At 41.8% G+C, this 16,142-nt stretch overlaps 1 protein-coding gene across 4 annotated transcripts in view; it reads right to left on the bottom strand.

The window, feature by feature from the left end:
* The window catches only part of sorcs2 (sortilin-related VPS10 domain containing receptor 2), a 246,459-nt gene that overhangs the window by 88,992 nt on the left and 141,325 nt on the right, over positions 1-16,142 (bottom strand). The gene's annotated exons all lie outside the window — the stretch shown is intronic.

Here is a 16,142-nt window from a genome sequence, read left to right as displayed (position 1 = left end):
GCTCTATCAATGGCTGTAGACGGATAACACTAGCCATTTGTCTGCAGCCATTAATAGAGCTAACACTGTTAGCATGCAGCCCATATGGTCTAATATCCTTGCACTGGACGCAGGGATGCACACAATTGCAACAATCAGTCTTCTCATGTGAAACTGGGCAAGATAGTAAATTTCCCAGAAAGTGTCCTGGTTGTTTGCTTTGGAAAAAATCCTCCAACTTCGATCGCCTCTGGCTCAAACCTGAACAGCTATTATCATAATAAGCGATTATGTCTTCTACAGACTCATCAGAGTCAGAGTCATCTGAGTCACAGATAATGCCCTTTGATTCAGAATCAAATCTTTCAATGCTGTCCATTTCTGCCATATTTTCAACCAAATGCCGTCCAAAGATACAACAGCAGCACCCACCCAGGCAGGGATTCCAACCCCCAACCTTTGAGTTAAAAGCTCAGTTCCCTGATTCACAGTAAAATGTTCAGTGTTAAATCAACTCTTACAAAGTACATATGGTTCCTATTGAACTCAAATGTACTCTGTATGCTATATTACATTGCCAACCATTCCAGCTGACTGCTCTATAACCTGCTGTGAACCATTGTGGCACTCACACTCACTGCTCTTATCTGGAGTTTAGTTTAAAAAACAACTCACATACTGTGGTATGACTAATAACTCGCATACTGAGGTACAATTCATTTCTTATATATTTTATTCCATGCATTATGCTCGCAGGCTATTTGTCAGCGAGGGCTCAGAATGTTATACTTTATTTCAGCACCAGGAAATTAGATGAGTGAGTTTGTATATTTGATTACTCAACAAACGTGTGCAATTTTCAGATTTGCAGTTATAGGAAGTTAATTGTAGTACTATCATACACTGCCACAGGAGACCTCTGTGTGAAAGTTGATTAGTGGGGTGCATTCAGCGTGTTCAAGGCTGTAGTCTGAGCAGGTTTGATGCTCTCAGATTATCCGTTCATTTTTGTGAGGAGGGCGGTATCCTGTTCTCTCTCTCTGCGCTCGACCTGCGCTGGGCGAGCTTTGCAGCATGGCTCTCTGTGTGTAGCTCCCCTGCGCTGGAGATGTGGGCAGTGTGCAGGAGGGTGAACTCAGCCAATCAGATGTAGGAGAACCTGAGGGGAATGTCACTCATGGGGCTGCTGGGATACGGTTACCCTCCTCACAGAAGAGCGCATGCAGGGGAGAACATCTGAGAGCGCCTGCTGCTCAGGGCCAGGGTAAACAGAACCATTACAACACAAAGGTGTGTGTGTGTGTGTGTGTGTGTGTGCGTGTGTGTATGTGTTAATGTGTGTGTGTGTGTGTGCGTGTGCGTGTGATTGAACTAAAAAAAACAAGATGTTTCCATGATTAAAGGTGATCTCATTTAACAAGACATGAGATGCTTTTCACACCTAGGACCCCGAGGAGCAGGGTGAGAGTGGGCAAGTTCCTGCCTTGGCCCAGGGTGGTCCGTACAGCGTACAGCAGGTTGAAGGAGCGGTCAGGGCTGATCCGGTGGGAGTGACAGATGGTGAGCCCCTGACGACCAGGTGATTGGGTGCAAATTACATTTTCAGAGAGAGAGAAACCCCTCAGCTTCAGAGGAGACCGCTGCTGCTGCTCCTTGCTAACTTCAACTACAGCACAAACCTACTGCTGCCGAACAGCAATACAATAATAACCACTTAATGGTGGACTAATTCACGGTGGTTTTACATCGGTGACATTTCAAATGCAAATCCTCACTTCAACTCAGGAAACCCTGAGTCTTTTTATAGCTTTGCATTTTATGTTCACATTTATTTTTCAGCTTTTCCAGGCGTAGCATTCAATGCTATCTCGGGTGACTGTCCGCTCAAGCGTTCTTATATTTATGGCTAGGGTAATGGCATTTCAAATGATATTTTCCTGGTCACCGCGGAAATATATCCCGATAAATGAAGCCGTCAAAGCAGATAAAGAAGTTACATATCCGAGTGGCCATTTATACCGTAACAAGATTTATGCAGTAAATAGCCATCTGTACCTTGGCCCTCCTTCTCTTTTTCCACGAAGGCAGAACAAACTCATTACAAGCACTTAGCAGATGATGGCTTCAGTATTTATGGAATGATACTCAGAAGCACACTGATAACCATTTCCAGTCTATTGCATTTTCTTGCTGTTTTGTGAAGTGTTGGAAACCATTACAGGAAAAGTACTGACAATTAAATTAGACTGAAGTACTGGTGGCGTAACACAATTTGAAAGAGATCTGGGAAGACACCACACAATTGCGTACCACATTTAATTTCTTAAACATTAACAACACAGCCAGAACAAAAAAATATGATTTTATAATTCGAATTGATTCATTCTCCTTCACTGGAATGGAACTGCTTTTAATAGGACAGCAAGAGACCACTTGCCAAAGCAGAAAATGAGAAGCCAAGATAGTAATTCACAGTGTGAAGTGAATATTTAACTCTACTCAGCAGCTATTTCAGTGATTTTATTTTTGAAACGGCATTAAGATTCATGTCATGACAAATCCAAGGTATTCACGCCACATCCATCACACTCTTCAGCTGAGCTGCTTATGTATGGGGTGTGGTTAGGAACCATAAATCAATTTGCACTTGGATCCACCATCACAAATGAGTTAGTGTTTGGATGACTGCTGATATAGAACCACTATTCTGACCATACACACACGCACAACTACGCACAAACACACGCACGCACAAACGCATGCACACACACACACATGCACACGCACACACATACTCCAGAAGGAGCAGAGTAATACTGGTCTTAAATCGTTATGCTGCAAACATACTAGCCAATAAACAATGTAACCTGACTTGCACAGTGTGCACACCTACTTTACTGGACAGGATGCAAGTCTATTGAAGGCCTGTTGCCCAACTGTGCCAAGTAGAAACACTGGGTGCAAATGTTTTTGTGTGATTCACCCACAGAATAAAAAAAATATTATTTCACTTTGATGTAAAGTTGTATCATTTCCAAACACGGAGGTGTGCCATGCTGTGTCTGTTCTGTATGGATTTTCTCTGTAGGCTCACTTCTGATTTCAATAACAATCACTATCTGCAAAAGAGCAATAGCAAATACTCATGTAGTAGGCAGTATAAGAACTTTGTTGCTTTCAGGATTAAAATAATCTCAGCTGAATAAAATAAGCTTAAATATCATATTTAAAAAATGCTGTTCTTCATGTATAACTATTTTAAATATTATGATTTTGACTGCACAGGTTCTTTAACTATAAGTCTTTGGGGAGTAATTTAACCACATGGCCACTGAGGTTCCTTTTGTTTGCATCTCATTTGCATGGAACAAATTCGACTGGCGTCACCTTAAATAACTTGCGATGTCAACAGACATAAATTGTTAAGAACATTTATAAATGCTGATTACGAACATTTTGTATAGATGCAGTGTGCAATCTCTTCGGGGGTTACGAATCACCTGTCAGAACAGTCAGAACTCCCCACTTCCAATAATTGCAGAATTACATCCAAGAAAGGGCTCATTCACAGTTTCACAGTGGGCATTTTTAGAATAACAAAGAGAACAGAGTGGGCCAAACTTTTTAAGTCTGATTTTCCTTATTGGCTCAATGGGGGATTTATGTAGCAAGCTGAGAGAGAGGGCAGGGTCTCCTCAGTTGTTCACAGACAAGTCTTACTATCAGTCTGACTATTATTAAAACCACAGGCAATTATTTATAATTTGCTTGGCCGCAGGGTTGTGTTGGTTCCCGGCTGAAAGGTACAGTATGGTGTTGAAAAGGTTCCGCGGAACATTCCCCAGCACCGGCAGCACTGACTCTTCTGAAGTCATAAGCAATTTATGGATGTGCATGTACACGGTGCCATTTGCTTTCCTCCACTGCAGTCAAACATGAAAAATTCAATTTTGTGATCCATTTTTTTTAAATAAAGGGAAACAGCTTTAGCCTTTCATCAGATATATACAGTATATGTCATTAGCTTTGCTTTTCCCTTCTTCAATTATCCATGTGAAGTATAATTTCATTTAAAAAAATAAATGGCAGCAGTTACTTTGGATATAGCCTATATACCATGGCTGTTTAGCACTGTGCTGGCATTTATAGCCTCACGTCTTTTTCAATTAATGCTGCTTTTTCCCAGAAATAAACAGCAGCAGTTGTTCTGCTGTTTATCAAGAATCCCTTTTCGTTGTTTTTCAGATTTCTATAAAAAAAGAACAATATTTTGAGTGTGATTTATTATTCTGTAATTCCTGCAAAGTGATGAAAAATGGAATAACCAAGAACCACAGTTTTCTTCCAACGTACTAAAGCCTACAGGCTACGTGGGCTCCTGCTAGACTGAGTGCAGACGCTGTTCTATTCTTTGTGATCTACTGGCCTCCCAAGTGTTTGGTTGTTTTTTTTGTTTCTTTTTTACTGAGAAAGTAGTCTTAAAATGGTTAAAATACATGAATTATGAAAAAAAAAAAGTTTATAGAACTGAGAATCACAGTATTTTAGGTCTTGGTCATAAAGTCCTACAAAATAGGTGTGGACACAGCCCTAGTTGGCAGACACTCTTAGGGAGGTCATGTTACTTAATATGCCACCCGGTAATGCGGACGCATATTTACTGGACGTATCTGGCTTAAGCACCTCAATCAGGGGCTCAACAGCAAAGCACAACAAGGGAATAGAACACGCAACCAACTGGACCCCGCGCAGCTCGCCGCATTAGAAAACATCGCGGCGCGTTCAAAACCGACGGAACCTGTCGGCGGCAGGCTTCAGGCATCGCTTGGCGTAACTGTCGAGCAAAGCGAGCCTCCAGCAGCCCCCAGACGGCAGGAACCCGCCGCCGCGGGGAGACGGCACGGCGGGCGCAAACGAAGCGCGCGGCTCGGTCGCCTGGGACCGCCCGAGGATTATAATAAATCCGAAGGTTCTGGCGGAGCGCTGGAACGCTCGCGCTGGCAGCCTGAACCCACTCAAACCAGCTCGGAGTGAGAAACGACGGGTTTGGCAGCTTACTCCATGTTATCGGAGATAAATACGGCACAGAGAATCACATTTACACATATGCCTGCGTACTACAGAGGAGAGAGAGAAATCACATGTATTCTAAACTGTAAGCCATTTATACTGAGTGTATAACTGCACCCTTACACTCTCCTTTTTAATGATTATGTGCCACAGTGCTAATGGTATCTCCAAGAGCCAGTAAGGCTTCTAGCTACAGTAACTAGAAGCTCAAGAATGAACCACGTAGCTACGTAAGTTTCAGGAGAGTTACTGAGGGTCATCTGACCTTATTCTATGTAACAAGTTACAAAGTGGAATGCAATACAGTAAATCTGTGTCTATAATTAACCTGTGATTTATGTGCACACATCTATGTACATGCACATGTGCACACACACACGTTTCACATAATACTGTACATTATTTATGTCTTTTCAAAATACATAGAAACTGATATAAATATGCTTTTTTATTGTTGTGCGAACCTGAATTTATTAAGATATAATGTACACGCTGCAATACAGATATGGTCAACAATTAATGTGCATGTCATTCCTGAAAAAAACATTGAGCCCCTTTTTAATGCTTTGATAGTCTGATATGTGAACTGAGTCCATAGTGAACAGCTGGAAAGGACAGGGAGAAATTCTATTACACCCATGGTTCCATGTATTGGCACAACTAGCTGAAAAGCTAAACACTCCATATATTTTCTTGTTTTTAATCCCAAAGATTTACTCAGATGTACTTTCATTTTACATATAAAAATATGAGTAGAAATTTCATCAAGCTCATAAATCATCATGACAAAGTAATCTAACACTGTATTTAATAGTAATAGTGCAACAGTTTCATCAAAAGCCATTTTGAAACATTATTAAAGCTGAGTACATAAGTAGCAGTTGGTAAAAAAAATGTATTGAAATCATGCAAATACTATATTTCAGTCAATCTCTCGGGAGAAATAATAAAAGTAGGCTTGCTTTATTCCCTCTAACCAAGCAAAATAACGCAATTCAAACGAGCTGTCTGTGTGGAACCTGTAGGGGTTTGCAGATTGTAGCACGGTGCTGAAGTCACACAGGTGAGTGAATGGCATAAAGAACCCTGTGATGAATGGAACGATCACTCCTCTACTCTTCTGAAACTTCCAGAATGAGCGACTGTTCTCATTTGCATGAAATTCTAATTTAGCAATGCAGCTATGAAGAATGTCACAGGAAGACTGTGTTTGATATAATATCAAATTAGTCAATCATGTTTTTAAACAAATGTATGCTCGTTAATACACAAGTAAGATCAAATGGCGTATATGTGGATCAGTCAGGTCTTTAATACATCTTCCCTCTGCTGGGATCGCAAACCTTGGATCTCGAACCTTAATGTGTACAAATATATGAAATGAACTGTATCAGGGGACCCTCAAGCGAATACGCCATTAACTGAAGCTCGCTAAAGTGAATTTCAATGTTCTTTTCAATTCATGGTCGCTTTTGTTGACTGGGTAACAGGATATTAATATCTTAAACCATTTCTGTTGAGCTTGTCCAGGCTGTTTGGGTAAAATGAGGGTTGTGAAGAAGGTAGAGACAGGGATGGGCTATGCTGTTGTCCCCAAACCTTCAAAGTGGTATCAAATAACCAGAGCCAGAAAAACAAGAATCGAGAAAATTGAAAAGGAAAAAACACAAGACACCTAAAGACAAAGCTTAACCACAAAACCACAAAAACTAGTCTGAACATGTTTGGAGCAATGTTTCAACAGTCATCTTCCACAGAAATTCAGAAACAGCCATTTGGCTGCATGCCAGATACCCAAAGCACTACTTCACACTTCCACCGCAATACTGTGAGGTCAGACCAGACCATGGTTTATATTTGACCCCCTATTTAGTTACATTACATTCATTCAGCAGATGCTCTTATCCAGACAGACTTGCATTCCTTTATTTGCATACAGCCCATTTATACATACTGGATACTTACTGAAGAAATTCAGGTGAAGTACTTTGCTCAAGGGTAAAACGGCAGTGCCCCACCTTGAAATTGGATCAACAACCTGCAAGCAAAGTTCCTGAGCCATTATGCTAAACCGCTGCCCTCACATACACAAACAACACACGCACACAAACACACACACAGGGGAGGTAAATGGGTTCTTTGTCGCCTTCCTAAGAAATTAAAGCTGCGTTTTTTCCACTTTACAGCTTCACACGCAGCTGTGATCTGTAATGTCAGGAAAAATACCTGATATGTGTTCATTCATTGTCCCATGCCATGTCATTTTCACATCTTCAATTTTTATCATCATAAAGACACATATGTTTCCCACTTAATGTGTTACTACCCAAAATCTATGGTTTTTTAAAACAATCAGTACATACATGGGTTAATACATATGTAATAAATAGGTAATAACATGTTTGAGGGTTTTGGGTGTCTCACTTTTGTTAGGAAATGAATAAAATGTATTAATAAACTGTAAATGATAGAATCTGGCTTTAATCAAAACAATGAACACATAACTTCATACTGTGCCCACCACGGGCCCAAAATGCAGAGTTATTTGTTTGGAAACTAATTGTATTAGGCCCGCTGGTTGGCTGCTCACTATTTGATTTATTGCCACTTTAAAAAATCATGCATAGTTTTGCAATGTAATAATGAACTGTTTTCTGAAAAGGGTATAAACAGGGCCTTCAAATGAAGTATCATCCAAATTTGTTTGCAGGAACGTTGCAGTTAATAGATAAAATAAATGAAGCAATTATCAATGCAAGGCCGAATAGACCTTAAAATATTTATATGGTAAATATTTATAAACTTACCATATAGATGGCAAGTAAAGGCTGAATAAATAACCAAGTTATAAAGACCTTAGTGAGGCACAGGTCAAGAGTGCTCTGGAATTTTGGTTGGGTTAAAAAGTGTCCAAATATGCCGATCCAAGACCAGTTTGATTTAGGGGGTGGAAACATCGATCTTGGACCAGTGGCTAAGGCAGGATGAAAGTTCCCATAAGCCAGGGATACTCAAACCTGGCCCACAAGTCCAGAAGTACCGCTGGTTTTCTTTTCTACCGGATAGTTAACTGATTGATTAATGCCAGTGGTTGGCCAGAGATTTAACTGACCTGGTGTCCCAGGTTTAAATCGGTCCTGATTACAGGGGAAGAATGAAAACCAGCAGTACTTCTGGCCTCGAGGGCCAGCTAAGAGTATCCCTGGCTTATGGGAACTTTTATCCTGGAATGGGCAATAATAATGGGACAAAAGACATTAGGCATAATTCAAATGGTAGGTTAAAAAACAGCACAATTGCTTTAATATAGCCTCTATTTCATAACTCAACACTGTTGACCCTGATAAAAAAACATCCTGCGAGGGGATTGGGGGGTCAGCGGGTATAAAAGGGACAAGAGGCTGGTGAGGGGAGCAAAGTGGAGGGCAGTTTTTTTTTTTTTTTTAGATTTATAACAGAAAGAATCAGAATCATCAGCCTCAAAGCCTCTACCTGACTGACAGTCCTACATTTATATCAATCCTCCTCCAGAGGTTCACAGTCCTAGTGTTCACCCCGAAGCTCAAAAAACCCATTCTTTTGCTCAATTATTTATTTGTTTACCTCGTTATTTACATCAGTAGCAAATGACATTTCATTACACGAATGACAGACTAAGCCAAACACAAAAAAAGAACCAAACAAAGAGTATCGTGTCGCTGACAGATTGGCGGGGTTGATGCGCTACACCAACCGGGAGATAAATGAAGATCTGGACTGAAAATGAGGCTGTCGCTCTGAAGCATCTCTGCGCTCAGCTTGACACTATTTATCATCAAGCGTGCTTCCTCACAGAATAAGGAATCTATCACTTCATTCGACATAAACCAAAGAATGAACAACACCCTTTTAAAAAGATGTCATACACAATCTGCATATCAGTGAGCTCTATGTAAACACCTTTCATTTGAGTAAGTATAATGCATAACTTCTTATTGAGTTTCTATTGTGAAATATCCTACTTTTGTAAGGGTCATGTCCCTATAAACAGCAAGTTAGCAAAGCTGTATAACTGCTGTTCATTGTTAACGTCATTTAAATTGTACAAGGAAGGATCCGAAGGACAGAACAAGTTAAGCATGACTAAATAAATGAATAAAAGTTCACCAATTGACATTTCAGAAAGAATAATCGGCTTCCTCACCATAGGCATCCCCTCACCACGACCTTCTCTCAAAACTCACAGGTTGCTCTGACAATACCAAATACTGTCCCTCACTTTATTTTCACTCACTCTGGGCCATGGCCATTTGTCAAGCGTTTCGCCACCGCACTGAAAGCCTGTTTTACATGCATAGCAGCACATCCCTTGCAAATCGACCATGATACATCATGCAGCTCTTGAGAATTAAGCAAACTCTTCCTCCAAACTTATGAATCACTGTCACTTACTTTACTGATTTTTAGCCCCATGCAAAAAAAAAAATCCATGTCTCAGCATCAAAAAATAATAGATTTTTTTTTAAACTCAGTGTGTGTTTAGGCAGTACTCTGTAGAAACTTAAATCTGATTGGTTCTGCGTGGATAACTAGTTGCTTCCAGTATCTTGCAGTCTTTCATTTCCAAATGAATTTTGCTATTAACTCCAGCAGAGAGGCAGAAGTTTACATTAATACCTTGAGGTCCTTCGCTAGAATAAGTTTATTTAATAACAGAGAGGTCCCTGTAGAGAACAGAAATATGCATATACATGCCTGTTAAATCATCAACATAACAGCTTGAATGAATTTCAGTTACAGTGGAAGCATACATTCTTTTCCCTAAACAAACCTCCCAGTTGGTGAACAATCTCTCGTTTTAAATCGGTAGAGCTCAATAGAAGGTTTTGACTGCTGTATCCAGCTGAAGCTCAGATTTTTGTATTTAGCTGGAAGGGTAATCCTACTCCTATGGTTAATTAGGCACCTACAGTCTGCCTAACACCAGCTGAGCAGTAAGTGTAGACCCCAGTACAATGACTGCATAGCTCAGCCAATGAACTGCAAAGTGTAAACATGCTTTTTGGAGAATGCATGCGCTGGATGCGCAACTGGTTGCTGCAATGGTACAAGCTTTGAATTTTAAAAGGCAAACTCAAATAAGTGAAATACATATATTTAAAAAAACATAGACATGGGAAAAAACCTCAACTAGGTTGCATGCTGAGTTCATGAGACAACATGGCAACCAATCAGATCATGTTATTTGAGTTCCTAACATGCTGACAAAGTGGCTTTTAGACAGCATCGATGTCCATATAGTACAACAGCTTTAGACAAATTAATTCAAAACCTAACTCTGAACAAATATTATATATTAGATGATAAATGATAAATAACAGTACAAAAAAAGTTTACGATCTACTGTACTACAACTGCAAAGTGAACAGCTACTGAGTGTGGGATGGTGAATATTGGAAAAGATTCACAAACAGACAAAAGAGCCCTGTGACTCATGCTTCTCCACATCAATTACTGTTTCATTAGAACAAAAAGGACAATATTACATGATAGCTTCTAGCACTGCAGATACATATTTTAGGGAAGCAGGTACATTATTGCAGGTCATTTTCCACAGTAATGAAGATCATCACATTTGATTAGATTTTTGGCGAACATGTATATAGATGTGTAATCCAGTTCTGCACAGATACTGGCCTTCACCTTTTTTGACGAATCACCTGACAGGGGCGGAGCCTGCAATTTACTCCACATTTCACCAGTTGCACCCTCACCCAGGAGAGCGCTTATTGAGGACGCTGGCCAGCAGCCGTTCCCTATCCACGCCTGTCAGAATAGAACGAGCATGAATGCAAATCTCCTCCGACTCCATGCGTCCTAATTTAGCACATTCAATGACAGGTCCAGGGCAAGACGGTTCTCTCCTTCCGCTGAGTGACTGACATTAGTGTCTAAATCAACACTCATTTCTCTGCGCTACAATCTGCAACAGGTGCCGAGAATGCTCAACCCAGAACCTAGGTGCTCTGTCCAAGGTAATTGGTATACCCAGCCTAGCAATTTGTCCCCCTACTGGATAATAAGCAAAACCTATTACTTATGTATCGTTGTTTGGCCCCGTATAAATCTATAAACTATGTTACAGTAAGTAAGTATATATGCAGAATAATATTAGCCACTACACACACACATACTGTACATACACACATACACACAAACACACACACACACAAGCATGCACACACACGCGCATGCACACACACACACACACACACACACATACAGACACATATGTGGAAAAGACAAATATAAACACCCTTCAAGTTTAAGTTATGATGTATGTTTATCTCAAGGATAATTTCTAGGTTCTGCTCATCATTGTTACATGCTTTTATTTTAAGAAGACGCTTGTATTTGATATGTATGGCAATTGCGGCTGTTTTCTACTGATACTTGTGTCATTCCAGCTGCATCAATGTATTATGCCACAATCACCTTGTAAGTTGCACTTGAGAGCATCTGTCAAAAAAATAATAACTTTTCTCTTCTCACTCTCTTTCTTACCTCTCTCTCCTCCTCTTTCTCTCTCTCTATAAATATACATGCAGAGAGAGGCAGAGGTTAATCGTATGAGTGTGACTAGTTTAGTGTGCTTCAACTTCCTCCTGTAATGCTGAACCTTGGTGAAGGTGAGTAACGCTCAGCACGGCAACCAATCGGAAGCCGTTTCCTCCGCCCTCGGACAGCTCTCCTCCCCAGCCAAGGCGGAGAACTGAGGGTAAGCTGAGTAGGCGGAGCTTTCAGGTGGGATGAAGTTCAGAGAGGTTAATAACCACTATAAAGACCGCACAGTTACATGGGATTTGTGCTCACTGCTCAAGGTCACAACATCTCCCCTCTGCACTGAAAGCGAGGGAATAGTTGAATAGTTTTTAGCTGAACCCCAGTGACTTTCAACGGTGTGTATCTCCAGACGATTCAGTGCTGGAAGGTTTATTTTCAGTGTTTTACCTTCTACCATGGTACTGAAACCCCCCAGCCATGCCTAAAGTGTTTACACTCACTGCTTCTCATACTGATGTGACGTGCTGGATAAAGCAAGGATTTCTGCACCTAAGGGTCGTTGGTTTATGTCCCACTTGGTACGCTACTGCTGTAACCCCCAACAGTACACAGTACCTCATCTTAGTTTCTCCTACACAAATACAACTTCGTGAAGTTAAAATAAGCACGCAGTTCATGATATGCAGTTGATATGTTCAGTCATGATATTCAATCTCAATCTATGCTTTCACAGACAATGTATGCCCAAAAAAACTGGTTTGAAAAAAGTTTCAAAATGTTGGGAAAGGTACTGCGCACGGCTTGGCATTCTATGCTAAAACAGCCTTATCAGTGTTAGGAGAGGACAGGAGAGGAGAGTGTGAGCACAGCTTTGCACACTGTTCTCTTTGTGCTGGGAGAACAGAGCCATCACTTTGTGTCACAGTCTTTTGTGGTCCGAGAGGGGAGAGAACAAGGAGAGGCTGGAACGAGCTGAAAAGCTCCACGCATTGATTTTCATTAAAGAAAAGACTGTGTCCGCTTTTATCACCGCTAACCCACAGCGGCAGTTTGGAGGTGGTGGGGTGGGGTGGGGTGGGGGGGGGGGGGGGGTTGGGGATTGGTCGGAGTCAGGCTCCATGCATCCCTAGAGTGGGAAGTACGAGCAGGTAGTATTGCCAACCTACTTCTTGGAACCAATCACAGTGTTTTCTTATGGAGAGCAAAGTTTTATGATTGGTTTGTACCATGTCTGTGATTGGCAGCACGGTGTTGCTCCAGCTGTTAAAAGGTTCATAAAACTCCACTCCAATTGGCAGGTTAGTGGCCTGCCCATGAATTATCTAATCCCTCCTTGCAATGTCAACCTCCACTGGGTGGAGAAAAATGAGAAGAGATTCACCTTTTTCCTTGAGGAAGACAAATGGAGTATCCATGGAAGTGATTTCCATTGAGCAGTTCGATCACGCAGTCAACATTTATCGGATACAAAAGCACCAAGCAAGAGAATCAAGATAACAGAACAACAGCCCTATCATGCTGTTCTTGATATCTCAAAAACGAGGAGATTAAACTACCCTTTATTCCAAAATGTAGTTTTAATTAACACTCCGATGACACCCAAAGATTACCAATCAAATCTGCCTTTCTGTACTTGCCTATTTTTGCCTTAGATATAGTTCCGAAATAATAGGAACAACTGTGCTTTATGAATCCAACGCTTTATGAAAATGGTAAGCAGACACAATGTCAATTTTGATTCTGATGTTACAGTCACATTAAAACAAGGCACACACAGTAAAAAGCCAGAGTCTGGCACACGGATGAATGTGTGAAATAAAAAACTTAAGGCTGGAACAGATTGATAGAGAAGTATGAGAAAAAAGGAATGGTGAAAGACTGGCAGAGATAGCCATATGAGTGACAGACAGTCAGATCGACAGAAAAAGGGAGAGAGGAAGGGAGGAGAGAGATTGTTTGATGGTTTTTTCTCATAAACTGCTGTGGGCACCAAACAAACAGGTCTCTCTCTATGTGAAGGAAATGCTCCCCTTTCTCTCTTTCTTGGCCACCGGGAGGGCACATCTACAATCCACTTTTCCACCCCAGTGCACTGTCTGAAAGAAAATGCTCAGTGTTATTGTAACTGGCAGGGATTATTCCCTCAGACCAGAAGCTGGGGCCTTCGCCCGATTTGTCTAAGTGAAAGTTAATACACTGCATTGCCGAGGCCATTAAACCCCTTCCATTCCGGCTCTATGGCTGTGCTGCTTCCGCTAACAACATCACCTCCCGCCCTGCGACCCAGGCACTGCGAATCGGCTCTATCTACCTGACTCATCATATTTGAAATTGACTTTTTGTATGAGTTTAATCTTTCTTTTTGGTGCGCATTACAATTAGTATCTGTACATAACACAGCAGCAGACACCGAACAGCAGTATAGATATGTTAATTTAATCCCTCCCAGGTAACAACTCTACCTGGGCTTAATTTACAGTGTCTTTACCGCAGTTTCCACTTTAATTGTACAACTGAACAGCCGGTACTGTTTCTTTCTACCACTGTTCAACTGAGATGGAAATCTTCTTATGAGCTGAAGAGGTCTTGATTGGATTTTTAAGTCTCAAGAAACCCTCACTTCCGAGCAGCTGTTACAAAAACCCAAAATATCGAATAGCGCTTGTGCATTTCAGAAGATTCCACTTAGGCCCATTTTCAGTTCTCAGTGCAAATGAAAAGCAAAGAGCCAGGCAATTTCCTGGCACGAGAAAGGAGGACAGTTTTCATTTAATACACTTTGCCTCCTTTCTCTGTTGGTCGCTCTCATCTGGACGGCATGTTAAGCAAACACTTAGCCGAGGGCGTTTATCAAACTTGCTTTTCCATTTCATAACGAGTGTTTAAAATCTCAGGGGGAATAGCTATTTTATGTGCTTCTGAGGCAACCCGGGGTAGCTGGAGTTTTTATGCAGATTGCTGCTGCCTCCTATTCTGTGCGCTGTGGTAGTTTAGCAAAGGGGAACCAGAGCTCTCCATCACTCTTCTGAAGGAGCCCAAAGAAGGAACTTTATAATTAAATACTGCATGCTGTAGACGGCAGAAGAATGGCTTGCAAACAAAGGGGAATCTGGATAGAGGTTCAGTGGGGGCGAATTTAGCTGTGGTGCGGTATGGATAGTGTGTGCATCTCTGGTGTGCTGCTGTTCAGAGGTCAATTTAAAGAGTCAAACATTAAATGAATGTCAGTCTTCGATGAGGCTTGAGAATGAGAAGAATGGAGAGATTTGCTTCTTTAAATAGGAGGTTTTATTCCAGATCTGAGGTGGATTAGCCCAAGTTTTTGCTTTCTACAACCTCGACAACAGCCTACCATCTCCTGTGCGAGCAGGGTGGGGCTGCACCCATGACAACCAATACAGGAGAATAGACAACGGACAGCAGACAAAGTGAGATTGGGGGTATTACTACACAATGAGAGAGAGAGAGAGAGAGAGAGAGTTCCACACAGGATGCTGGTGAGGAAGGTCGTTTCATGGCGTGTGAGGGGGAAACGGGGTGAGGAAGACATTGTCACCAGGTGTACATGCGTGCATAGGTGAAGGTAGTGTGGGGCTGGGCGATGGATGGACACCATCGCTCTTCTATTTGCGGCACCATTTCTCTTCAGATGGCATCATTTATCTGAAGTTCTCATTAAGTGCATCGACATTGAGTGCCGGCGGGCAGAGTGGGCATCTCCACTGGAATCAGGGGATGATTCATAAAAACCAGCTCCTCTCCCGCTGACAGACGACACAAAGCGGAGACGATGGCCTGCGAAGATAAGACCTCTGCACAATATGGCACAGAGAGCCGTACGGAACGGAGACAAGAGAAGTCCTCACAATGCTGTAAAGTACAGAACGGACACACAGAGGAGTCCTCACAATGCTGTAAAGTACAGAACGAAGACACAGAGGAGTCCTCACAATGCTGTAAAGTACAGAACGGAGACACAGAGGAGTCCTCACAATGCTGTAAAGTACAGAACGGACACACAGAGGAGTCCTCACAATGCTGTAAAGTACAGAACGGACACACAGAGGAGTCCTCACAATGCTGTAAAGTACAGAACGGACACACAGAGGAGTCCTCACAATGCTGTAAAGTACAGAACGGAGACACAGAGGAGTCCTCACAATGCTGTAAAGTACAGAACGGACACACAGAGGAGTCCTCACAATGCTGTAAAGTACAGAACGAACACACAGAGGAGTCCTCACAATGCTGTAAAGTACAGAACGGACACACAGAGGAGTCCTCACAATGCTGTAAAGTACAGAACGGACACACAGAGGAGTCCTCACAATGCTGTAAAGTACAGAACGGACACACAGAGGAGTCCTCACAATGCTGTAAAGTACAGAACGAAGACACAGAGGAGTCCTCACAATGCTGTAAAGTACAGAACGGACACACAGAGGAGTCCTCACAATGCTGTAAAGTACAGAACGGACACACAGAGGAGTCCTCACAATGCTGTAAAGTACAGAACGGAGACACAGAGGAGTCCTCACAATGCTGTAAAG

Source organism: Anguilla anguilla, chromosome 7 (assembly GCF_013347855.1).
Source record: "Anguilla anguilla isolate fAngAng1 chromosome 7, fAngAng1.pri, whole genome shotgun sequence".
NCBI lineage: Eukaryota > Metazoa > Chordata > Actinopteri > Anguilliformes > Anguillidae > Anguilla > Anguilla anguilla.
The sequence above is the reverse complement of the archived record's forward strand: the minus strand, read 5'-3'. Positions and strand labels throughout refer to the sequence as shown.